Source organism: Protopterus annectens, chromosome 7.part1 (assembly GCF_019279795.1).
Source record: "Protopterus annectens isolate FY-2018-M chromosome 7.part1, PAN1.0, whole genome shotgun sequence".
Classification (NCBI taxonomy): Eukaryota; Metazoa; Chordata; order Ceratodontiformes; family Protopteridae; genus Protopterus; species Protopterus annectens.
The window spans coordinates 158,521,048-158,547,668 of NC_056740.1; positions in this window are offsets into that span (position 1 = coordinate 158,521,048).

Genomic DNA, 26,621 nt, shown 5'->3' on the forward strand with positions numbered 1-26,621 from the left:
GAAAAATTGAATAATGATATCTTGAGTGATTTATTGTTCCCACAGTGGCAAGAACTGTATGATAAGCAATATAAAATGGCCGATAGTAAGGCTAAAGGGATATTTGATAGAAAATGTAAAAAAATACAACGGGATATGGAACAGTATAGGGATAAAAAGGCTTACATATGGAACAATGAACAGAAAGAAGACAACAGAAATGTTTTAAGACATGGTGAGGAAACACATAGAGATAGAGGGAAGAATTTTCAAGGGGGCAGATTTTTTTCCAGCACCGAAAAGGAATTACAGCAAGTGGAACAGACATGAGTGGTAATAGATCCTAGTATGTCACTAACGGAATTTAAGGCATTGGATGACAGTAAATTAATATGTATAGATAACAGTACACATTGTGTTAAGAACAATGAAGGAAATGGAGTGACAGTTAGTAGTTTTAAAGACTTAAAAGTATACAATTACACAGATGTTAATATTCAAGATGCGCATTTTACTCTATTTGTTAAAGGAATGAAGTACATACCAACAGCTAGATTTAATTTAGTTGACAATATTACAGAAATTAAGTTATTTTGTCGAAGGATGAATTTGGCATGTTTATTCAAAAACAACATTCATCATACAATGTGTAATGACTATAACAATTTCAAAAAAAGAAGTACATTTATACCACCAGCACACAATTTGGTTAATAATTTCGAAAAAATAGTCTGTGATGGGGTATATAGATTCAACAAGCACAATAGAAAACAGACTATTATAGACAATCTAAACACAGAAGAAAGGAAATGTTTAACGGAATTTACAATGAATAAAGATATCCGTGTTATGAAACCGGATAAAGGGGGAGGAATAGTCATATACAACACTATGGACTATATAAATGAGATACAAAAAATATTAATAGAATCTGGAAATTACGAAACAATTTCCGTAAACGAAATAAACATAGGATATCAGAAGATTGATTTGGCCTTAGAGAAATATCTACTCGACAATAGGATTACAGAAGAAGTGTATAATTACATAAAAGTTGATTATCCATTATTGGCAACGATTGTTGGTATCCCCAAAGTGCATAAGGACATCAACCCCCCCCCCCCCGTTTCGGCCAACCATATCAGGAGCAAATCAAAGACATTCAATATTGGGGTGGTGATAGATAGATGAGTTAAGCCCTTATATGCTAATACATCTCATCTTATAAAGGACTCTTGGAGATTTTTAGCCCATTTAACACCTAGTTTATGGAAGAGTACTTTGATTTACATAACTATAGATGTTATTGATCTTTTTTCATGTATCCCTAAACAACAGGGATTGGAAGATTTTTGTACCAGCTTGAGAAAATATTCCATCATGAGTTGGGAGCGAATTAACTTAATTACTGACATGATGGGCTTGGTATTGGATCATAATTACATCTATTTTGAGGGTTAATATTTTAAACAAACCAAGGGAGTGGCTATGGGGGCATCATGTGCCCCTATATTTGCAAACTTGGTTATGCTTGAATGGGAAAATCAATTTTTATTTACTAGTGATTATTACAAATACATATCATATTACACCAGATTTCTGGATGATATGTTTATTTTATGGAATGGATCAGTTGAAATGATTGATGAATTTATTGAACATTTAAATCACACTAGTAATTTTTTGAAATTTACCTACAATGTTAGTACTGAAGGGATAGCATATTTAAATACTTATATTAGACACACTAATATTGGTTTTCAGTCTGAGATTTATAGGAAAGATACCTTTTTCCAATGGGTATCTGGAATATACAAGTAACCACCCTAGGCAAATGTTAAAGAATATATTTAAAGGACAGTGTATAAGAGCTGCCCGAATGTCTTCCAATTTCGAAGTGATGGAAAAAGAAATCAATTTTAATAGAACTATGTTTTTTAACAGAGGGTACCCATGGTCAGTACTAAATGATACTTCTACATATGTCATTAATCAATGGGGTAAAAAATATCTACCCATATTGGGAACTGAATTGAATGACATTATATTTAACAAAGTGAAATCTGAGGAATCCGTTCCGACAAGAGTGTGTGTTTTAACATATTCACCCTATGTAAATGAAATCAAAAATATTATTAGTAGACACTGGAATATGTTATTAGTTGATGAAGAGGTTAGGAATATTATAGGTGAAAGACCTAGGTTTGTCAACAAAATGGGTATGAATATTAAGAGACATTTGGAGAAAGGAAAGGATACTAATGTAATTCAGAATATTATCAAAACTACAAGGAAATGTGGATGTTGCAAACAGTGTTTTGCTATAAATGAAAATATATATGGTAGACTGAATGATATAAACAAGACATATTAAATTTAGAGCTGGGAACTGCAATAGTAAAACATTATATATTTGGCTAAGTGTATGTCATGTACTGCCTTCTACATAGGTAAGACTGAGAGACAATTCCGGAAACGTATATATGATCACCTATATAAAATTAGAGTGAAAGATATGAACAACGCATTGTCTAGGCATATTAGTAATAAGGGAGTAACACATGACTTTAAGTTTGCTATTTTAGATCAAGTAAACATAGATCCCTGGGGTGGTGACTACAAAATACTTTTAAGCAAAAGAGAGAGTATGTGGCAGATTTTAACCAATGCCACAAGATAACCTGGGATCAATGACCACATTACTATTAAACCTTTTTTGCAGTTGTCATAAACTATTATAATGTATACAAAATACTTTTTATTTAATAGTTTAAAGAAAAGAAGAGTTGGATTTTATGTTTATCTAATAACGTATTAAATTTTAATAGTTTTTTGTATATTATTATATATTAGAGATAGATTGTTATAAATAGAATTATATTTTAGGATATATTGGAACTGATACTTTGTATTTACATTTTTACATTTTGTAATGATACAATGAAATATCGATGCATTGGCACTTTAAATGTAAGTAAAGATGTTTTTGGTGCCAAAAAGGTTTTAAAAGGAAGTGTAATACATGTAAAATTTGTTCTGAAGAAGTATGTATGTACAGATGAAAGTGCTTAACGTTGTGGTTTTTACGTTTTGGTTTTATAACCTTGTGGAAAGCTCTGTTGTTAAAATACTTTATCCAGGTTTGAGTCGGGTTCATTTGCTGCATTATTAGAGCATCACTTAGACGGTAGCAGCTGTCTATACAGTTTGTATTACAGACACTAACCATGTGTTGTAATACATGTTGCATACATATCAACTTGATCACCTCAGTGGCCATGTGCAAGAGGCACCCAGAGGATTGGCTGATGCATGTCACTCTCACCCAGAGGGTCACCACAGTGCTATCTTTCGATAGATCGCCTGCTGTCACATGGCAGGTGGCAGGATACCACTGTACACACATCCCCTACACAACCCATCTCTCCATGGACAATAGCTATGTACACAGCTATGACCACCTGCAGCAATTCACCCCAGTACTGACACATGTGTACATGTGCATTACTGAGTATAGCAGTTTCTGTGTGTTAGCACACCTGTACTTGGGAATTCCATGAGGGCCTTCACAACCACTGCAACACCCATTGCCATAGTCAGTTGTGGCTGCTGCTGTATGGGACATTACATGTACCCTGTTATGCTCCACTCCAACCCGGCTACACGAGCCTTGCACTACCAGCACAACAGTGTTATACAAATGGGTAAATAGGCATGGGATACCCACTGAGTTCTGGCAAGTGTGTGTATGTGCTCATGTCCGTATATCTGTGGGGTACAGCATTCCGAGGCCACATACTCCTATTGCAATACGCATTGCAACACAGTAGTACAGATAGTGTTGTTGCTGCCCATAGGTGAAGCATGAGCATTAGATGCATATCTCTGTAGTACCACTGTTGGGATATACAATGGGTTGTATTGCAGTCATGGGCAATGTGTGATGTTGGGTATGTTGGGTATGTCAGAGTGTCCATGGGTTTCAACTGTAATATATGGATACACTCCCTGGTGTTGTCTAGTAATTCCCTGACGGATCTGTAGTGCTGTCTACCTTCCCTCCCAATGCATGTTCCATGCTACAGACCTTATCATACTATCAGCTGTCATGTGATTACATACATGACGAGTATTTCTGGTGTGTCATGTGTCAGTTCATGTCCATGTACTGCATGATCCCAAAGTGAAGTACTGCTGTATGAACAACCCCACAATCACACATGTGCATACATGGATACCCACCAAACACACACACACATACACACATGCATCCTACATGCATCATCCTCCCTCCACTTTACCAGAGTGACCCTACAGACAAAATAACCACCCACCGAGACACACACACACACACACAAACACACACACACACACACACACACACACACACACGCACACACACAGATGAGGTTGCACAATGATAGTACACACACAGTACTCCTATTACCCATTTGTCAACATGCATAACATCTGGTACACAACAACATGCATTGCAGCTATAGTCAATCCATGCTAGCAACAGTATACATGTGTGTGATGCATGTGCTGTGTTAGTAGGTGATGCCCCTTTCCCTGGATACCACTGCACCCATGTACACAGTATTGCTGTGCACCTGTTCTGCACCCTGTCATGTACTGTACACCAGACCTCACAGATGTACAACCCATTGCTGAATGTGTAGTACTGTGTCAGTTATGTCAGCTGTAATGCTCACAGCCCCTATGTTTTTCAGCAACACATACCTGGGATGATATGTGGACAGATGTAATTTGTGAATGCCTGCTGTCAGGTTTACAGATCTCAACATCAGCGGACCACGTATGACCAATCCAATACTATTACACTGACAACCATCAGAGCATACCGTGGCTATGGGGAGTGTACACACCCTTATTGATATGAAGCACCCTTCCTTGATCTGTGAAGGGACCACATCATGGCATATATTAACAGTACATGAGCCCGATATGTGACATTCACATGCAGTGTCTACAGAATGCGTTAGCTGTGCGGATGCTGACCACGATGCATACACTCTGTTTGTGCATATGTGTGCATGCCCTTATCATGATGGTTTGTTGCACTTATTATGTGTACTACAGCAGTCATTACTCCTGGCAGGGGTATACTAGCATGGGCCATCTGCATTTGCCAGAGTATGTTCAGTCTACCCTACACATGTCCCACAAATCTGCATGATTGCAAGGCCTACTCATGTGCACATCCACTGGTGTTCACACACTGCCATCACTATTGCTGTGGGGGTAGGGTTATGTCTGCCACACTTCCTGAACCTGACTGTGTGCAGTTACAGCCATTCTTCGCATCCTTAGGATCTCTGCTACCATGCACTGCTGTGTCATGCTGACACCCCCTCCTCACCTTCAGCCTTTTTGCAAATACTTGACAAGTAAGGCCTACACGTGTCAGTTTGCAGTATCCCATACACTGCACACCACATGTTACAGCCTAGTCCTAGCTGATAATGTGGACCACAGTAATACGTTTTGCCATAGTGTAACTCTGCAACAGTTGCCATTGTACTACTGGTATATACACTGTTGTTGCACTGCATACGGGTGGTGTTTCACACATGTCCCTACTGTAGGCCATGTCTCCCACCATTATGTTATTCCCTGTGAACACATTCTGCAATGACATGATGTTAGTTATCTTACAGGTGTCTGACATATCCTTCCAATACCCCATCATGGTCACCACTGTGATGCCGTGCATTTAACAGCAATAATATGTGCACATGTACAGCATGCATTCTGGGTAGGTGTGTTAGATGTGTGCATGGAATATACCATAGCTATTACATGCCCGGTGTATTGGAAAGCATCAACATAAACCATACTCACCGGCTACAGGCTGCTGCCTTGGTGGTATACAGGAGGGACCGAGATAAGAGGGTGAGAGATGCGAAGTTAGTGGCCACACCTGTGACATTGCTACAGGATGGATGCAGCATTACAGTACATCAACAGTACATGTCCACAATACTACCATGTATGCACATCTGTTTATCCCTAATATGCAGCAACAAACTATATCTATGACATGTCATATATGCATATTCTACCTGTACAGATGTGGATGCATATGCAACAGTGGTTTACTGATGTGCCCTGTGGCCTTACCTGCACGTTCCTCAGCTGGTGTGTGTGGGTAGCACCCACCTCCACAATAGTGTCAGGCAGTTGTTGGCTATGCGGATGGGCAGGTGCCATGAGGCTGGCAAGGAGCTTCTCAACATGTGTCAGGGGGGATGGATGGCATGGTCCCCCCATTGCGAGGTGATCCCCCCTGGACTGCAGCAGCATGCCAATGGGCATTGGGAAGCAGGTCAGAACAATGATGCTGGACCTGCTCATAACTACAGTTGTGAAGTCCGACATCATTGACCCTGTGGACTAGGTCATTCCACAGGGCAGTCTGCTCCTGCTGCTCAAGGGCGGCCCAGCCAAACAGGACATGGTAGTACTTGATTAGGTGGTTTATCACTATGTCATTCTCAGCAGCTGAGTAAGCCAGGAGTCGTCCATTTGACATCTTGCCTGAAAGACAAAGAGATGGAAACAGGTCTGAGCAACTCATACAGTAAGGTTACCACAGTTCTTAATACACATCTCTGTCACCTCCCCACCATATCAGCAACAACAAACTGTACACACAACTCAATAGGTATGGTTACAGCTTACCTACCAGTCAGACAGATATTGTATTGTAGCACACTTTGTGCTATGTGGTTGTAGCCATGTTCCCTGTTTGGACACTATCATTGCTGGCCTGTTACAGACTATTCACCTGCATGCCATTGTCAGGGCCACTATGGTTCCATATATGCCTGTGGTATGCTTGCTATGTGATTGCTGCACATCTGACATTCTGTGTTATTGGGGATATCTAAGCATGCTGTTGGACATATTCCGGGATTGTGTAGACTATTACTACCCACATATGTTCTATAACAGTGACACAATAGCATGTTTAGGGAATATTTTCCAGCAGAACCACCTCTCCAAACTCATCTGCCTATGTTACTAGGCCACATCACATGTGGGACCCACCCTGGGGGCTCCTCATGTACTTGTCCAGCACTACCTTCAGGTGGAACCAACTCAGGGGATGCTGTCCCCCCCAGGGGCACACACAGACATGATCTTGTCCCCCAAGGTCAAGTCCAGGGTCTGATTCATAGCGGGCTTCACAGACACTTGTGTGATGTGCTACATCACCTTGAGGTACCCAGTACACATTCACAGGGTCCACATGCTCCTCCTGCTCAGCCTCCAGGCCAGGCACCTTCAGGACGTGGACTGCTGTTGTGAGTAGCAGTGGGTGGGAGGCTTGTTCCCATTGTGTCCATATTGAGGCCCATGGGGCTTCCACATCACAGACTACACACACCATCTAGGGTGTTTACCCTCCACAGGTGTCACATACCACCCCTGTAGGCTGTTCTCTATATCTACCAACCCAGACCACCTCAACAACTATACCTGCCATACTTCCCCATATTCTCATTCACTACTTCACAGACAAGGGCAATGTGGTCCCAGAAAGGGGTTCACATGTGACATACCCATCCATGTTGCATACACTGACAGCTGTATAGATCTGTGTGTATTGCTATGTGTGCTGTTCCCTCACACATAGCATGCAGCATTGTGGTGGTAATATAGGGGACATGTATTTACATACATGTGTGTGTGTGTGTGTGTGTGTGTGTGTGTGTGTGTGTGTGTGTGTGTGTGTGTGTGTGTGTATTTGTATATATGTAGGCATGTGCATATATATCTATATATGTGTAAATATATATGATTATATATTTGTTTATATATATGTCTACATATGTGTATCTGCATATCTGTGGACATACATGTATATATATATATATATATATATATATATATATATATATATATATATATATATATATATATATATATATATATATATATATATATATATATATATATATATATATATATATATATATATATATATATATATTATATATATGTACACATATACACACATATATATGGGGTACATTCAGACATCATGTCCACAATCTCACAACACCTTCCTGCACAGCTGCACTGTTCTGCCTTGCTACAACACAGGCAGGTGCCACATATGGACACAGCCTAATATTAGGGGGTATATGTAGGGCCAGATTGCAGGTAACCCTATTACATACCTATGGCATTCCAGCATGCTACAATACAGGTTAACCTGAGTATCCTGCAAGTGGTGGGCTGTGGAACCCACGTGTCCATCATTATGACATTACTTCCACCACCAGCTATTGGCCACAGTAATATACATGCTTCCCATTACACAACACACACTATGATGGCTTACATTTTATCAGTCAGTGCTGCTCTGCACAGTTGACGGGTATGGCCCACTTCCCACAGGGACAGGCTCTATTGTCCTTAGCAGTTGTTCAGCTGAACATCATTACAACAACAACACCTGATGGCACATATAAATCATTCCATATCATCTATCCCATTATTATGGACCAAGTACTACAGTCAATTACATGCATATATACTTCACATACCTGTTGTGGGAATGATGTCTCTTCTAGATAGTTTGCTGGATGGATGTTTTTTTCTTATTTTTGTTGTGATTTTTTTTTGGCCTTTCAATCACTCTCACTCTCTCTCTCTCTCTCTCTCTTGGTCTCTCTCCAGTAAATGGATTGAGCTGCTTTGAACAGATTGCAGCATGGCTTTTGTATGTGACGCACATGATCAGGTGATGGCCTCTGCACCAATCAGTGTCCTCTAATTGCTGCCTGCATGCAGCATGCTGTGTAGCACTTCCAATTACCACTGTCATGGCAATCCACTACTATAAATCCCTACATCATGTGGGTGTGGCCCCTTTACCTTTCCTGTATGGTGGACATTCTTCCTGTGTGTGGGCAGCAGTGTTACAGACAGCAGGTAGCAATACCTCTTATAAGAGAACTTGCACACTCAGGCCAGATACATATTTGTATGAGGTTCCAGAACTACAGACAGGGGGTGAGTTGTGTTGTTGTATGTATTGTATAGCACCAGTGTTACAGGTTTGTGTGTACATACTAGTTTAACATGGAATGCAGTCTGTCTACATAGCTCTCAACTGTGGGCCTATCCATCTATCCACTTGATGGCCAGAGGTGTACCTGTTATAGGTTCATAGGTTCATAGGTTCATACTAGGCTATCTGCCCTAGGGCATTTATAAGCCTAGCCAGAATGTGTTTGGCTTTCGCCACCCATTTTAAATTTATTTTGCTATGCCCTTTTTCGAGGTTAGTATACTGTGCCTCTGTCTAACAGTGACACAGAAGTGATACCCGGGGTAAACCTATGATCTCCCATCCACTCATCAAGATTCCTCTTGAAGAGAGTCAATGAGGGACTCTGCCTAACCTGGACTGGGATTTTATTCCAGAGTGAAGGGAGCCTCTGGGTTATGAATCTGTCCCTCCAGCATGTCCTATTTATTTCATTGCTGAGGTACAAGTCTCTCGGTAGCTCGATGGGATTTGGATTTTCTGAGGTGCAGCATGTCCATTAATTCCAGGTTGGACATGGCTTTATACATCAGGCACAGATCGCCTCTGAACAGGCGGTATGCCACTGAGTAGAGCTGGAGTTTCTTTAACCGGGCAGCATATGGCATCTGTTTGAGCCCTTTGATCCTCTTGGTGAGGTACTTTTGGGGTCTTTCCAGTTGCTGCAGGTGTCTGGTAAGGTACATCCCAAAAGGGGCATTGTACTCAATTATGGGCCTGATGAGGGATGAGTAAAGAGGCACGATGACCTCCCCTTATGTTTTGTCTGTCCACCACACAGGTCTTGTGTCAGATATATCACTGCCAGTGTATGTGTGTTGAGTGCTATCAGTACATGGCTACATCCATTTGTGTTTCTAACTTCATATTCCTGATGAAGGGTATGTTGCAGACTATTCTGTAACACCAGTGACTTGCTTAGTGTATGACAACACTATTTCACATATGGGCCTGTGTTCCAGCCTCTGTCCTCCACCTACATACCAGGCTTTGTCCATATGACATGCTGTCAGGGGTTATGTAGTGGGCTGTGAGTATGTCATGCTGCCATGCCTGCCATCATTCCACTGCTGTTGTGGCCTCCACACATATTGTCGTGTTGGATCCATATATGTGTGGGCTTCATCTACACAATACATGTGTACCCTTATGCACTCCAGAGGATAGTGTATGTAACAGTGGTATATGGCCCAGTATGTCAGTCTATGGGGGGATGCACCATAACTAACATAGACTGTTACAACATGTGGGGGTATCAGGGGTAAGCTGCTTTAAGGTATCTGGATGTACATTACCATACAATTCAGCTTGGCTAAATGCAGGCCTACTGCTTCCTGACATACAGAGTGTTCTATTTGTCAGTGTGATTGTGATGGTGTCAGTTATGCCTTGTCATGTAACAGACACATCCCATTGTGTCAACTGAGGTCTTTACCCCCTAGGGACTGTGTACAAAGTGTAGATAGAGGCTGCTGGAGTATACATCTGCATTACTTACTGTTGATTGATTGTTATCCTGTGGCCCAGTCTGTCTTTACTGTTGTACTACTTGAAGGCCTTGGCCTAGACAGCAACATATGTAAACCTTTCCAAAATACTGTATTCATTTATCTGTTTGACAGTTGCATTAGTCTGTTTATATGTATGTCAGAGTCTAAACAGCTTTATGATATGGCATATACAACTGTAATAGTAGACAAATAAAGTTTTCCTATGCATGCAAACCTGTGTGTGGTGTTATAGCCTTTGACCTCTCTGTGGGTATATGTTGCAGGCAGCAATTGTCATTTATATGGGTGGCTCATACAGTGTCCATTTGGTAAGGTGGCAACTGTAGGCATAGTGGCTGTTCCGTATTGTGTACACCTTCTACATATGTATCTTTCTACACATATCTCTGTGTGTGAATGTGTAGTTACAAATATATCTATATGTGTATATATATATATATATATATATATATATATATATATATATATATACACACACACACACACACACATATATATATATATATATATATATATATATATATATATATATATATATGCATATATGTGTCTGTGTATATGTATCTTAGGAATGCTTGCTTCCAAATTGTACATTCCCTATGGTAGCCAGACTGTACTGCTTGATGTGTTACTCATACCAGCCTGACGTCATACAGGTGGGATGGGGTAGTGTTAACATCTTGTGTCCATATTGTGTCAGGTCCTAGTTATGGGATTTGCAACAGCTGGTATTGTATTGCAGGGCAGACGTGTTTGGCTGTGGGGGGGGATATCTATACATACAAGACGTATGTTGCTGGGCTCCCCTCACCCCCATTAATGGTGCATGTGGACATATATGTTTTTATGTTCTCTTTTATATCTATAGATATATGTCTGTATATATATATATATATATATATATATATATATATATATATATATTTATGCTTACATATATATTGCTGTTTATACATTAACCTGTACAATGAAGGAAGTATAAATTTAAAATCAGATCTCTGCAATTATGTACTGACATAATTCCTGACTTAAATTTTTAGAAAAAAAACATTAACAGACAAAATTTCTTACACAAAACAAAGGTGATTCAGAGAAAGAATGGACAGGTGAGCAGTATAATACATGGTAATATACATAACATGTATGAACCCCCCTAAAAAAGTAAAGATAGGCATGCTTTAAACAACTGGTATATTCAACAAGCAAAATAAACTTTTCTGGCATATATATATATATATATATATATATATATATATATATATATATATATATATATATATATATATATATAATCACGTTATTTATGGAAATTACTAAATTCATAAATTAATTCATACCTCTTTGCTCAAAAAAACATAAGCAGAATTCATGTTTATTACCATATTCTAGTCTGTGACAAATTCAATGCACAAAACAATGGTAGACTTTGTAATGAAGCAGCCTGTATGTTAGGAAAACAAAAATAAAATAATTTTTATTAGTACTCACATTCTATAAGTAATTCTGAAAGAAAATAATGACTGCTGAAGGCTTCATATGCCAGATATGACTACATCAAAGATGATATAATGTGTTGCAGTATTCATTCATCAAAGATGTGAACTACTCTGACTATAGATTATGTTTAAGAAAATCCTGAAATGATCCTTTAAAACATCGAATGTTTTCTGATAACTCTATGTACCATTTTGAATTGTGTCAAAACTTCCGTGTAACTAAGATAGTTACTGATGTTATTCCTTACTTTTACTCTCAATGATATGCAAGACTGCAATTTGTATACTGCAAAGCATAGAAAAACAGCACATCATCAAAGATAAAAATAGGTAGTAATTCAAAATTAGAAACAAACCAATAAAAAAATAGTATAACATATTCTTTAATCGACATAATGCTTGACAGGGTAAGCATTATGTGATAACTAATGCCATTCCAGTGATTTTTACCCAGTACACCTGCATCAAACGATATTAATAATATTAATAATATTGCTATTGTTGGGATAATTCACTTATGTTGCACACTGCATACTGAATTATTAGTTTACTGATACAGTGCCTGATATCAGTTGTTATTTAACATAATCATTTCAAATTCAACTGCTACCTCATGTAGAATAATTTTAAACATGCAACCTATTTCTGCTGAACTGAGTTACATGTTTCTAGGTTACCACAGGTGATGATGTTCTAAAGCATACTTTAGACAACTTTCCCAAGATTTTCTTAAGAAAGGATATGGACAACAAGAAATATATATTGATAGACTAATTGCACTGGGAAGAAGGGGTACTACAGCACATCCATTTTTAGTCTTGCAGTTACTAAACATAATGTAGCACCTGAAATAGTTTCAGAAGCTGTAAATATCCTGTTAGTTTATTCTAGGCATATTAATGTCTTATGTAACATAATCTGCAGGAAGTGGAATCTTTTAAATGTGGATTAGAAACTTAGGCACATTGTTGGTAATATTCCTAGATTCTGTTACAACAAAAAGTAGAAGGTCACACTGAAAAACCAATCAGAAAAAACTAAATGAAAACTCCAGCCAAGCTAGAACTTCCAATGAGTGACCTCCCAAACCTCCTGTAACAGAGGCACATGGGATATATGCAAATGACCCTTATGAACATCAGGTGTTTCAGCTATATAGAGATTCTGATTGCCCATGACTTTTACATTTGAAGTCATTTTAATGGACAATTTCAGGCCAATAAAGCCAAACCCCACTAGCTATGGATATACATATTTCAGCCTTGTTATGACCTTGTCAGCATAGCATAAGCAGAGTGTTTGACTAAGCATAAGAAACACAGGGTTGTTATACCCAGCTGATGTCCATTATCATTAGGGTGACTGCAAAATATCCCAACTAACAAATTAAAACAAAAAGTTAGAGGGCCACACTGAAAAACCAATCAGAAAAAAACTAAATGAAAACTCCAGCCAAGCTAGAACTTCCAATGAGTGACCTCCCAAACCTCCTGTAACAGAGGCACATGGGATTCTGTTACAAGAATAAGAAGAAACTGAAAAGGCTGCAATGCTGCAATGACTACTACTACTTTGAATCAAGAAAAAGAATAACTAAATAACTAACTAACTAAATAAATAAATAAATAAATGTACTTTTCATTGCTTAAATTGTAATTTTTTTTAAGTTCATTGATAAGACTAATGTGTATTGTCGTCAGTTAACAGGCAGGATTTATAAGTTTACAGAATATGTTGACTGTAATAGTCGAGATCTTATATTTTTAGCTAGGTACCAGGTATGTCAGGCTTTTTATGTAGGTAAAACTAATTGCATATTAAAGGAACATATTTGTGAACATATATCAGACATCAATAAATGTAAATCTACTAATGCTCTTGCCAAACATATTCTAGTGGTTCGAAACATGCTTTTAAATTTCAGGTTTTATCTTAAATTCAATCAAGATGGAGGTGATTTAAAGAACTATACTGAAATTATTGAATTACATTGGATTATACAGCTCTGAACTGAAAAGTTTCCAGGTTTGAATGACGTGGTCTCATTTAAACCAATTTTGCAAAGTAAAAGTTGGAAGCATTGAATTATTTATGTATCTTTTATGTATTTATGCACCTTGGATTAATTAAATATATTTTATTTATGTATATATGAGTTCAGGATATGATATCATTAATTAAATATTTGATGCTGTTATAAACATTGTCTTCTTTATATGATTAGTAATAAGCCTGATGAAATTATAGCAAAAATGCATTTGCTAGGTTGTTTACTCCTTTTAGTTTTACTTAACAAAGTTATTGTTTGCTGATGCATGATGTCCAAGGATTTTATTTTCTTCTTATTTTCATTCATATAAGGCTGAATTTGCCTAACAACCCTACATGACAGTACCTCAATCATAGAAATACATGCATTTCATAGTCTGAATCAGACATGTTTCCTTATACTTACTACCATTTTTAGTAGTACTAGGAAACAAAATAAATCACTTCCTTTACTTTCACAAAAGTATTTAATACTTTAATAGTAATGTTTGTAATCCTACAGTAAAACACTTTAAAACTTCCCTCTGTCTACTGCTTTCAAACAAAGGTGCCCCTCGTACATCTTCTGTATGGCTAATGATGGCATAAAGTGATGATCATGTGATCATAACAGCATACAAGAAGAAAATGCTCATAAAATATGTCGCCATTACAGAACCAATGGTAAGGTAATAAAACATTTATTTTTAATATTATTTAGTCATCTTTCCACCTTTTTAAAAGAAAGCTGAAAAAAATGATAAACCCCTTGTACAGATGCCGTTTACAAGTGAAAAGCCGGAACTTGAAAAAAAATGGCTTTGCACTTGACCTTTAAGCCACTAATTTACCCATAATCTTTACAGCCATCTCGACCAATTTACAGATAGGTCATTACCTATTACATTAAGTATAGTGGGAAATTCAGGGGCTAACCCCCTATTGTGGATATCTCAGAGAAACAGATTTTATGATAGCAGAAGAAAATAATATTGTTAATATAGAAACATGTTCCACTATCAATCAGAAGGAGATGTATAAGAGGTCTGTAAGGATCTAAAATGTATCATTAGGAAGAGTAATTCTGACTGCGATCTGAAAATAGCTAATGCTTCATATCGTAACCACAAATTATTTTAAACTATATTAGGAGTTTTAGATTTAATGCTTAATACTGCAATGTACTTCAAGTGAATGGTACAACCTATTGTTGTACTGATGTCATAGAAAATATCCTGCTTGACAAATTTAGCTCAGAATGTTTCCCTTACTCACACCCTAGTCTTCACTTACCTGAATATTTTAACACTATTCCTTCTATTATCATTATGGACCAAATTCTGGAAGCTATCACCAAAACTTATAATATCATTGACCTGTTTGAAAATAATATACCAGGCTGCCATGTTGTTAGCACAAAGTACATTATTGCTCAACCTCTCTTTAATTTTTTTTTAATCCCAGCCTCTTCATAGAGCCTGTGCTTAAGTTTTGCAAAACAACTGTAGTGGTGCATCTACATAAATGCGCTGTTGTAACTGACACCGGAAATTACTGTTACATTAGACTCACTAGTATTATTTGTAAAATTATGGGACAAATCTTTGCCAGTCACACAAATAGAAAAACTAGTACTTTACAAATACCCAGTCCTAGTGACTAGTTTCATGAAGAGATGGTCTTGATTTCTTAATTTGGTTGACATTGTTGGGGTGTGACTGATGCCATTGATGGTGGTTATTCTGTCCCTTCAGCTACTGTTAACCTTGCTAAGGCATTAAGTTTGATTTTCCATGCGGACATTGGCACTAAACATACCAGCGTAAATGCTGATCCTTATATTACTTGATAAGATGCTACTTGGATCTTTGATTGTATACACCAAGCAAGAGTTGATGCTATTTTCTCATCTACTCAATTAGCTCCTCTGATCTCTGTAACATGCCCCTTTTTATTGGCATTTACTTCTCTGATATGAAAACAGATGTCTAAGGTTTGTGGTTGACCAAGTTTGGGGATGGTAGGAAAGTGGGTGCTGATGATTCTGTCATACTTATATCCTCCAAGAAGGGTTAGAGTCAGCACCATGTGCTCTGACCAGAGCTCTAGACTTAACACATAAAATGTGGTATAGTCATGTATAGGAAACACGTCTTTCTCACTGATTATCGCATAACTGAGCAATGCCTAAAGTCAATACATTCATTAGAAATCAAGACATTTCCATCTACAATGAATTGTCCTATCATTTATCAGTCATAATATTAATCTGAGGCATAACTACATGTGAACCCATCCAATCATTAAGGCTTCACCTGAAGTAGACTAATGTATTATACCATTAACCGTACACATATGAAAACAGATGTCTAAGGTTTGTGGTTGACCAAGTTTGGGGATGGTAGGAAATTGGGTGCTGATGATTCTGTCATACTTATATCCTCCAAGAAGGGCTCAATTATCAGTTACAGCAAGAAAAATGTTTTTTCATTGCCAGTTAATTATCAAAGGTATATCATCAACATCAACTTAGAGGCCTTAGTCTCTCTGTAGTCCTCTCTTATTAGGCTGTTCATTGAATATAATGCTCCTGTTGGTAACATAATTCCCTGACTGGTATGTATTTAACAAAGCACATATCCCAACCTGAAAGAGCTCACAATGTCCTAATCAGGAGAATCAAAGGACTAGGCTCCCTTAGCTAACCAGAAAGATTAAACAATTCTTTGACTTTTCTCATTTTGTACAGACTCCAGAACATTTAATAGGGTGGGGCAAAAGGGGTGGTTGCCCTGGGTGCAAGCTGTTAGGGATGCAATCAGCAAGTGCCAATGGTGTGAGATGCTGCTGAAAGCTATGCAAATGAGGTAAATTTGTGATCCAGGAAACACTAATCTGTCCAAGTAAGAGTAGTGTTATTTGTAGAAATGTACTCCATTGGCAACTGAGTACCGTTCTGCAAATAGCAACATGGAGCAATGACAGCTCCAAATAAAGGATGCATCCAGTTGAGGAAGCATGCCAATGGCCAAATATAAGGCCATTGGCATTTATATGTGTTGCAAAATAATAAATTTTTTTCCCCTCGATCTTTGATGTTTAAGCGTAGCACAGCACCGCGCAAACGTGCAGTACTCTAAAAACCAGAAAAAAAAAATAAAAGCCAAAAATAGGCATTTTATTAAAAATATCCATCTGCCATGCAAGTGAATGGTAGGATGAAGACAACATGGCTACTGAGTAGTGGTTGCTAAGGGCGGAAGCTCAGTCTGAGAGATGTAACCAAGCATTAGTAGGCAATCCTATGCAAATGATTATAAGGATAGTGAATCCCAATTTTCCCTGCCATGTGAACCACGTCCTAGCGTGTAAGAGTAGGATTAGGGGAGTAACAGAGTAGAAGATAGGTGACATCAAGAGGGGGGTATGTATCAAAGACTGTAAGCTTATTGGAGCAGAGTGGCATGTGTTTGCTGTGAGTTACTCAGGACTGGAAGAGGCGTGTCTACAGCTGTCTGAACTGAAACCAAGAAACCGAAGGTGTACGCCATGGCTACCACCAAAGTTTCTTGCAAAGATGCTTACACTGTGTGCGCACGTGTGTGCACCTGTAAACCTGTCTAAGCCTGTGTGCATGTGTGTGCACCCGTGTAAGCCTGTGTAAGGCTGTCTAAGCCTGTGTGCGCGGATGTGCACCCGCCTAAGCCTGTGTAAGCCTGTGTAAGGCTGTGTGTGTGCGTGTGCGCGTGTTTGTGCTTGTTTGCGCGGCGCTGCCCCCTGTGGAAACAGAAAGGGAAAAGGAAGGAAAAGTAGTAGTAGGAAGTTAACCAAGGAGAACTAGCAGAGCTGCCAGGTGAAATCTATCAGAATCAGCCAATTACACAGGCAGTACACTAGCCCAGCCCAGCCCAGCACTTAAAACTCTGCAAACAACATTCCCCAATGTTTTACTCAGAAACACTGCAACATTGCAGTATACAAAGAGAAGTGAATTCTTAAAAAGCTTAACTGAGACAAAAAAATGTTAGGGGCTGCCATTGCTATTATAAGGCAACATGTGCAAGATGCTGAGGGTGGTGCCACTGCGGATGTTGCTGAACAAGCCACAGTGAGGAGACGGAGAAGAGTGTACAGACCCAGGGTAACCTACTAGGGGCTACATGAGCTGGAGATAGTGGAGCGCTATAGAGTGGACAGAGAGCTCCTGCAGCAAATTATTGAGCTGTGCAGGCCATGCCTCACACACAAAACCAACAGAGGGGAACCCATCCCAGTGGAAACCAAGGTATGTGTTGGACTAATAATACTAGCAACAGGTACCTTCCAGAGACCAACTGGTGATATGATGGGGATTTCACAGGCATCAGCATCCAGGGTACTGCACCAGTTCCTGAATGCCATGTCAGCACATGTCGGTGATCATGTATATTTCCCCAATTCCCGTGAGGTATTGGCCAGCAACATGCGTCTCTTCCAGCAAATAGCGGAATACCCTGAGGTAGTGGGTGCAATTGACTGCATGCACATACACATCAAAGCACCAGCTGGTGAGCAGGGGTAGGGCCTACATCAACCGCAAGGGCTTCCACTCCATCAACTGCCAGGTTGTGTGCGATGCCCAGGGCATAATACTGAATGTGTGTGCTGGCTGCCCTGGAAGCTACCACGATTCCCATATCTGGCTTCTGACACAGCTGTACCAGACATTTGCCAATGGAGACATCCCTGACAGTCACCTAGTGGGGGATGCTGGATACGCACTGGAGCCGTGGCTGATGACACCCATCAGAAATGCACACACACCTGAACAAGAACTCCATAATGAGGCACACGCACAAACACGAAATATAATTGAGCGTGTGTTTGGGATGCTCAAGTCATGGTTCCGGTGCCTGGACACATCTGGTGGAGCCTTGCAGTACTTACCAACTACATGTACCAAAATTGTCATGGTATGTGCCATGCTACACAATATGATCCTGCAAAAACAGCTGCAGCAGGAACGGCATGGGGCAGGGCCAAACAGCCCCCCACCATTGCCAAAGCCTGCACAGGCACAGCGTGACTCGGAGGAGGAACAACCTGAGCCTGCCCCAGTAGGCAGAAGAAGGCGTGCCCAGTATGTCTTGGCCTTGGCAAAGAGGTAACGCATAGCACATACACTGGCTCAGAAGGAACCCTGGAAATGATACCTCTCTCTGACTCGCACATAAAATAAAAGGGATGCCTAACTTGACACTACCTGTTTCCAAACATTTATAGGGAGTGTAGTATGTGCATCCGACATAGGCAGCCCTGCAGCACCACTGGAGGCATGATTGCCATGTTTTAAGCAATATAAAGCAGTGCTAAGCAGCATTTACCAATATTTAGTATATGTAAACAAAATTGCCCGTGCCAACTTGCGCAATGTTGGGCAACGTTGAGCAATGTTGGGCAAGGTCGGGCAAAGTCGTGCAAAGTTGAGCAAAGACAGGTAAACATGCTCATATTAGCTTTACTATCCCTTAAGCAGTCTGGTCTGCCCAGCATGAAAATAAATAGCAGTGACAGGGCTCGAACCCAGGATACTGTGCACTATAGTCACAGTACTGAACCACTAAGCCATGATAGCATTTCAGTAGCATTGACACAGCAGGACAATTGTACAGTAATGCAAACACAAAGAAATGCTGTAACATGCCCCTAAAGATGCATATGGGTAACCTCCACCACAGGCCTATGCAGACAGAGAACATCAGGCCAGGCGGTGTGATGTGGGTTGTGTAGGCTATGAAGTTGCAATCTAATATATGTGGCATTGGACACTAAGAAGTGTAGTACAGTAGTATGCCTCAAGCCAGTACGATAGGCAACAGTACAGACTGAAATGGTGTACCGTACATAGCAGTTCAGGCATAGCAAATGTGTATAAGTGTCAGGTGAACCCCTCATCATATGTATACCCACAGTAACAATCAAGTGTGTCCCTGGGTAGAAATGTACAAATAATAGCTGTCTCCCCTGTATGTAGAAATGTTGATAAGTCTATGCAAAGTGTCTCATGGAAGCCCTGCAGGCACAGCATGATCCCTGTTGATCTATGACACAAAGGTGAGGCCTGCTGTAAAAATACAACTTGATTTTCCTTACACATATAGTATAAATGTATATACTGGGCGTGCTCACACACTCCAACAAATGTAGTGGATTTCATTCAGCATCACACTAAAAGGTCATACTGGGCATGCTCACACACTTAAAAAACGAAGCAAATGTCAGGCAACAACATACTGAAAGGTCATACTGGGCATGCTCACAGACTTATGCCAAATACGGAGGTGATAATAAGGGATCTATGGACAAATGTGGATAGACATCTCTACTTCCAGAAACACATTCACAAAGTTGTCAGAAAATCATGCTATGTGTTCACACAAACTGCCAAGGTCTGTGCATGTAGGTCAAAGGAGGTTCCCAGTACTCATCAGTCATCAGACCCATCAGAGAGTACCACAACACACTTGCGATGAATGTGACTAGGCATGTTCAGCAGCTAGAAAGACCACTGAAGTACCCTAACAAGAGGATTACTGGCCTCAAACAGTTGCCCCATGCAACAAGACTGAATGTAACCCAATCTGTACTCTGTTGCATACTGTCTACTCAGGAGATCTCTGCCCAACAGACAGGTCCATGTCATGGCTACACTCAGATCTGTTCTGAGTTACAACTCAATGGCACTAAATATACAGACCCAACTGATATTGCCAACATCCTGGCAGATAGGATCAGTGTTAACTGTACCCCCCTCTCACCCATGAAAGAGCACATCACTATAATGGAAGACTGCAAAGTTGCTGTCATCACAGCTGCACAGGTAAAAAACACTCTCCAAAGCCAGTATCACAGCAGCCATGGGACCAGATAACTTCACAGGCTGTGTTCCACACAAACCACAGAACGAACAGGCACCACAGTGATGTACCATATGCAGTCATAGCCTCACCTCATGCTTTGTGCCTGTTGAATGGTGCACAGTGATGGTTATCCCACTACACAAGGGTGGAGACACCACGGACCCCAGGAACTAGTGCCCCATTAGCCTGATAAGCCCGCTCTTCAAGGCCATGGAATGTATCATGATACAACATATAAAAAATTACATTTGTAATCCCCAAACCCTGGACCACAACCATGTTGGGTTTGTAAAATGCAGATCATGTCACCTAAACCTGATAGATGACACTGAAGCAGTCAACAGAACCATCGACAAGGGTAAGGTGGTTCACACAGCCTATGTTGATCCTGCCACGGCTTACAACACCACCCCACACTCTGGAAATATAGATAAACACACTAAACTAGGGATAAATTGTTATGTCACAAGATGTGCTGCCAACAGGCTTACTGACAGAACACACACTGTGAAAGTAGCAGACTCCAAGTATGACTGTGGACCAGTGATGAGTGCAGTACCACAGGGTCCAGTCCTGTGTCTTGTCCTGTTTAGTATCTACTTCCCTGAAGTAAACTTTAACATGGAAGGTCTGTAGCTACTGAAGTTTCCAGAGGACTACAAACTAGGAGCCATAATTGTAAACACTAAAGATGTGGACATCCTACAAAAGGTCCTCACTGAGACAGATGGCTGTTGTCAAAGCCATGGGCTCTAGCTCAATGCCAAAAGGTGCATTGTCATCCCCTTTGTTAAAAACTCTGTAGCCAAGAACTACAACATAGGCGGTAGTATACTTAACACTGAAAGTGTGACAAGAGACCTTGGGTCACAGGTGGACACTGGACACAACTGTTATAATCACATCCCCACAGTAGTCAGGAAACCCTGCTATGTGGCACACCTCATCACAAAATGTGTCTCATGCAGAATAGAAGAGGACATTGTTCCCCACTACTCATCACTCACTAGAACTATAATAGAGTACAACACCACTTTTGCTATGTACCTCACAAGACAACTACAACAACTGGAAACCTGCAGCAATACCTCACAAAGAGCATTAGCAGCCTGAAATACATGCCATGCACAGACCATCTCAAAATGCTCCATCTGTACTCCCTTGCATATTGCCTACTCAGATGTGTTCACTGCCTAACATACAAAGCTATGTCAAACACAGAGCTGTTGGACATGCTCCACGTAAAACACTCACAATCCCTCTGACCTTCGGACCCAAGACCACAAGTGAAATACAAAAGGAAGGGGTGTACCCATTTACCTTATGGATACCCACACCTTCAGGTTAGTGGCACAGCATGAGGCCTTGGAGACCATGCAAGTGCAACTAACATTGGGCAAAGCTGCTCATCAGATTGTAGCCTGCTACAGATCACCTACCTTGTCACAGGAACCTCACTCAGTATTCCTGAGAACAGTGGAAAATATAAAGGTCCTATCAAACACCATTATATGAGGTGATTACAACTACCCAAACATTGAGTGGGAGAATTACTCATGTACAACGTCCTTTGCCCAATGTTTCCTAGAGTTTAAAAGTGCTAACACCCAAGAAAAGCTGGTCACCATGCCCACTATAGGTGACACCATACTGGACATGATCATCACCAACATGGGGTACCAGTGTTCCACAACAGAGATAAAACCCTCGCTGGTAATATCAGATCATAAAGTAATCACACTGGACATCCACATCCCGCCCCCTCCCACCCAGTCAATGAAACCACTGTGAAGACATTTTCGAAAGCAAACTGCACACGTCCCAAGACAAAAGTGGGAAGTTCCAAAAACCTCTTGCTATAGGATAATGGTATACAATCTACCGAATCAGTTACAAGTGCATCCTATGAGCATCTACAGGGATGCATGGATCGAGACATCACAAATAAAACCAAGATGCACTCCTCCAAAAATAAGAAAACAATCTGGTGGTTGTTGCCCATAAATAAGCTAGACAACAGAAGGAGGAAACTAACACCTGATAGAGCCAACTTCACTAAAGGAAAGGCATCACTGATCATTATTAGGAAGAAGCAATGTTCGCTCATAAAATAATTCAAGGACACTTTCAAAAGACAAATTGCCAGGGACTGTAAGAATAACAACCACAAAGCCTGCGGTAGCTATACCAGACATGTAGGTGTCAACTTCCAAATATGCTGTCAGCTACTGACAAATGGCAAGGAATACACTGAACCAACTTTCATTGCCCACATCCTGGGGGACAAGTTCAGTGTAAACTTCCCCCCCATCACCCCCAAAAGGGCCTGTGTCCATCACAGAAGGATGCAGAGCCCCAGACGTCATGGACATGCAGGTAAAGACAGCCCTCTCCAAAGCAAAGAACACAGCATCAATGGGACTGGATGGTGTCTCAGGCTGCGTCTTACACTAGGCCCAAAAGGAACTACACCCTCACCTACATTCACTGCCCAGACTCAATTGTACCACAGGGTATGTACCCAAAGAATGGCATACACTAACACTCATCCAGCTCCACAAAGGGGGTGCCACAACAGAACCTGGAAACCATTGCCCTATATGTCTACTCAGCCTGGTCTACAAAGCTATTGAGCAAATTGTCATGGAACCCATAAACAGAGATACTGTGGACCTCCAGACACTGGACTCTACACAACCTCGCCTTGTTAAAGGCAGATGCTGCCTCCTAAACATAGTTGACTTACTTCAAACAGTTACCAAGGACATAGATGGAGGTGAAAGTAGACCATACAGCCCACCTGGACCTCACTAAGGACTTTTTACACCATTCCCCACTCTGTCATCATGGACACACTTACCAACCTGAACATCAACAGCTATGGCACAGGATGTGTGGCCAAGTGGCTCACAGATCAAACACACAAGTTCAGAGTTGCGGGTGCCATGTCTGACTCTAAGACAGTTACAAATGGCATCCCACAGGTCTTGGTCCTGGGACCCCACCTGTTCAGTAGACACTGCTCAGAGGTACAAGCAAGCACGGGAGGAGTATGGCTGAACAGGTTTGCAGATGACTGCTAACTGTGGTCCATAATCGACTTTATGGCTGACACAAACATCCTCCAGAAGGGGCTTACAGAGACAGATACCTGGTGTCAAAACAATGCCCTAAGAAGAATGCCAAAGAATGCATAGTCATCCCCTTTGGCTAAAACAAAGTGCAAACAAATTACCACATAGGTGGTACTCCAGTATGTATGGAGAAAGTCATGAAGGCCCTGGGGACACAGTTAGATAGTAAACTCTCCTTTGATGATCACATGGCCAAAGTGTTTAGACATTCCTTCTATGTAGCCCACCCAATGTCACCTAATGTAACCCACTTTGTCTAGTCTGATGATGTCACCATCATACAAATATACCTGTGGAAAATAAAACTCACAGTCAAGTGTATAGCGCGTCGTGTAAATGCGTACACCTGTAGTATCATAAACCAGTTAGGTAGGGGTTTGAATCCTGCACTTGACAAGTGTGTGCATATGTCTGTTTGTGTGTGATCTCCTTGGAGAGGAGCAACCTTTTTGGAGAGTACTCAAACACCTTAAAAGTGGTATACTGATCTTTGTCAGGTCTGATGATGTCACCATCCTACAAATATACCTGTGGAAAAAAGAACTCACAGTAATGTGTATAGCTTGTTGTGTACATGTATACTCCTGTAATATCATAAACCAGTTAGGTAGGGGTTGGAATCCTGCCCTTGACAAGTGTGTGTGTGTCTGTTTGTGTGTAATCTCCTTGGAGAGAAGCAACCTTTTTGGAGAGTACTCAAACACCTTAAAAGTGATATACTAATCATCATCAGGTCTGATGATGTCACCATCCTGCAAATATACCTATGGAAAAGAGAACTCACAGTAATGTTTATAGCGCGTTGTGTAAATGCATACTCCTGTAGTATCATAAACCAGTTAGGTAGGGGTTTAAATCCTACACTTAACAAGTGTGTGTCTGTTTGTGTGTGATCTCCTTGAAGAGGAGCAACCTTTTTGGAGAGTACTCAAACACCTTAAAAGTGGTATACTAATCGTTGTCAGGTCTGATGATGTCACCATCCTACAAATATACCTGTGGAAAAGAATCCACAGTAATGTGTATAGTGTGTCGTGTAAATGCATACTTCTGTAGTATCATAAGCCAGTTAGGTAGGGGTTTGAATCCTGCACTTGCCAAGTGTGTGTGTCTGTTTGTATGTGATTTCCTTGGAGAGGAGCAAACTTTTTGGAGAGTACTCAAACACCTTAAAAGTGGTATACTAATCTTTGTCAGGTCTGATGATGTCACCATCCTACAAATATACCTGTGGAATAGAGAGCTCACAGTAATATGTATAGCATGTCGTGTTAATACATACTCCTCTGGTATCATGAAGTAGTTAGGTAGGGGTTTGAATCCTGCACTTGGTGAGTGTGTGTGTGTGAGACACTGCTAGTCAGTGGGTTGCGGGTTTTGCTTTTACTACTGTATGACATATCAGTATGACACCAGTATGTGCATTGCACATGTGAGGTAGCTGTGTGGCAAATACATATATGTACATGTGACTCCAATTATTGTATGTGTGGGAACCCTGCTTTCTTCAAGAACACATCTGTCATCTTTTCAAGGGTGTGCGGCTGCTTTCCAGACCTTAGGTCACATCTGTATGCTTGTGACAAGGCCAGCCACTGCAGTGATCCCTGGCCTAGGTCAACTGTGTCACACACACTCATTACAGTTTCTATAGAATTGTGTGAGTGAGGGTTTATGGCCGAGGTATATGTCAGACCTGTTCAAACGCAGCAGGGTCTATCAATGATGGCTATTCATTATAGGTGTACAACAACCTTTGTGGATATGCATGCAGACCCCTTATTGCTTATGTGATCCACCGAGGGATTTAAACATACCTATGGAAATGTGATTATCAAAGAAGAGATGATGTACCACTTGGTTGCATGTACACATCGGTACCTGTTCTTCATGTTGGTGGCTACTACCTATGTGGTACTGTGGGGATACTGTGTTCCGTAAAGGTGGATGACTATGCTTTGGTTGCCTTATAGCTTTACAGCATGGGTTTGACAACAGGGATCTGTCTGTGTGATTCCTTTGTGGAGGATGTGTGTGTCATCTGGAGAATGCATTATAGGCCACAGTATGCATTACCACACGTGGACGGACATATCCCTACTGTGATTGCTTGTACCTAAGAAAGCTATATGCCAAACAGGAGTGGTCTCAGTAATGGGTGCAGGTGAATACTACTGGTTACTGGCATAGTATAGTACCTGAAGGATCCAAATGTTACTGTGTGTCCTACATCTGTGCGTCAGTTGTCAAGACATCATCTAATGATTGGTTATTGTAAGGCTGTTGAAGTTATGTATACTACCAGAATGCAAAACAATGACAGATAGTAACAGTATCACCCACAGCACAGTGTCAAACCATGTCATACACACATGTGTAGTCAAGTTCCGAAATGTGTGTAGTACAATGCATACTGGCCACCAGTTGAGACTATGGAGTGTTGCTGTGTAATACAGGGCATGTCACCCTGCCCATGTGTCCACTATGCA